This window comes from Penaeus chinensis, chromosome 18, assembly GCF_019202785.1.
Source record: "Penaeus chinensis breed Huanghai No. 1 chromosome 18, ASM1920278v2, whole genome shotgun sequence".
NCBI lineage: Eukaryota > Metazoa > Arthropoda > Malacostraca > Decapoda > Penaeidae > Penaeus > Penaeus chinensis.
The window spans coordinates 15,125,100-15,127,304 of record NC_061836.1 but is presented as its reverse complement, the minus strand read 5'-3'; the positions used below and the strand labels follow the sequence as shown (position 1 = coordinate 15,127,304).

Genomic DNA, 2,205 nt, shown 5'->3' with positions numbered 1-2,205 from the left:
TAGCTTTTTTCCTTATTTTGGAATTTTGGGGGACAATACGCAATTGTTAAGCAGGGACAATAGCCATGTTTTAGCTTTTTCCCCAAAGTGTGATGTCATATCTGTGGTTATCCCGTCTTCGCCAGATGCCTTGCCATGCTTGAGGTGTGACATGGCCGTGTTAAGAACTTCTTGCGTGGACTGTTCGAGGTCATGTTTTGTGTCATATCGATATTGGTTATGTCTTCTGTGCCAGCGTTCTTTTCGTTCATTGCTGATGGAAGCAAGCAAGTTCTCTCCAAGTTCTAGGGCTTTTCCAGCAAATGGGTCTTCACTGAAAACCTGGATTTATTCTTCGTATTGATCTTTTGTTGGTCCAATGAGGCCGATAAGTAGGTTTTCCTACAGCCTCTGACGATATACTTCCTTGCGACTTCCCGTACCAGGACTTGGAATTTACTATATTCATCAGGTGTAGGAGGGATGCTGGAGAGTGCTACTTCAAGGCCAGACAAAAGCTTCCCAGTTCGCCTTGCGGAAGTTGAACCTTGGTTTATGCTGCATTACTTGCGGCCTGATGACGGGTTTTATGTCAGCTATTATTGGCCGGTGTTGGGTTCTGGAAAAGTGATTACCCACAGATTTGTCGATGTGTAGATGAAATGAAAGTCAGATCAGGGTTATAGCCCCTTCTCCGGCGTGCGCTCTGGAAGGACGTGGGGTCCTTTGCGTCGTGAAGGAGTGTAAGGTCTTCTATGGCAGCCCACACCTCGATTGCTTCTCCGTCACTGCTTGTGTCATTGTATCCCCAGGGTGTGCTACGGCTGTTGACGTCACCAATATAAAGGCTCGCTTTGTTGGCACGTAAGGGTGAGTGCCACGTAAAGAGTGTTGCAGGGTGTATACACTGAGGCGACCTTAAGGTGCACAGTGGCCACCTGAAGTATCTCGAGGCCTCCATCAGAGAAGTCAGCACTGCCCTTGATAACTGACTTCCCTGCGTAGATCGCACTTCCAAGGACTGGGCTTGGATGGCATATGATAAGGTGCATACTAGGTAACTTTTGGTGACGCCATGTCCTTGTGTGTCTCTTGGAGACTAATGATATCTAAGGTGGCGCTGTTTTCTTATTTTGCTGCAGAAATTCCTTCATCATTATGGTTTTGTACGCAGAACCTAGACGAAGTCATGGCCAGGAGCCGAGGGTTTATCCTTTTACCACCTCTGATGTAGGCGGCTTTGTGCGGAGTGTAGCGATTGGTCTCCGAAGACCAACAGGGCACCACGTGAAGGTATGCTACTTGCTCCCATGATAATGATGATGAGGAGGATGGAGATGGTGATGGTAATGGTGATGATGTGATTGATGGTGATGATGAGGATGGTGATGGTGATAATGATGATATGGATGTGATAATGATAATGATGATGTGGATGTGATAATGATATTCATGATAATCATGTTGATGTAAAGAATGAATAATCGAATACAATAACGTAATGATAATGATGTAATCAATAACACCAATCAACACGCTCCAGATGATAATACTAATAATGATAATATCAATGATAATGAACTGAAAACAAAGAACACAAGCAAACGCAGGAAACAGACGACCACCACTAATTAAAAACACCTGAAAGTTAATTTAATCTCTCCCTCCGAATCTTGTCATACTAATCTGTTTAATTACCGAGTGTTTGTGGCGTGGAAAAGCTTGGCTGAATTATCCAAACGGCCATTATGATGTTTAGAAGTTTGTTTGCGTGGCCACTTAACGCGCACGAATGGAGTGAAGGGTTTCGCTGTTGCTATTGTTGTTGGTTTTGCTGTTTTGTTGTTTGTTGTTTGTTGTTGTTTTTGTGGTTGCTGTTCATGTTTTTTGTTTCTGTTGTTGTTACTGTTCTTGTCGATGTTATTGTTGTTTTTGTTGCATGAAGGAAATTATATGTTTTTTATGCATTTATTTGTTTAATTGTTGGGAGAATCTGTTACAGTTTGATTGTCGGTTATTGTTGTTGTGGCTGATGATCCTTGGTTCTTATTTTATTTTATCCATGTGGAATTACAATCTTTTATGTATTTACGTCGTCTGATTATTGAAAGAGTTGGTTAGGGTTTAATTGCTGTTTTTGTTGTTAATTGTACGGTGAACTGTGAGGCTGCATATGGTCATTTTCGTAGTTCATTAAGGGTTTTGCTAAATGCTTTCCGTAGAGTT

At 42.3% G+C, this 2,205-nt stretch overlaps 1 long non-coding RNA gene across 1 annotated transcript in view; it reads left to right on the top strand.

Annotated features, from left to right (window-relative positions):
• The first annotated feature begins 1,257 nt into the window (after window positions 1-1,257).
• The window catches only part of LOC125034688, a 32,588-nt gene continuing 31,640 nt past the window's right edge, over window positions 1,258-2,205 (top strand). The window contains exon 1 of the long non-coding RNA XR_007115704.1: window positions 1,258-1,272. This is a non-coding gene — a long non-coding RNA (uncharacterized LOC125034688). The remainder of the gene's footprint in view (window positions 1,273-2,205) is intronic.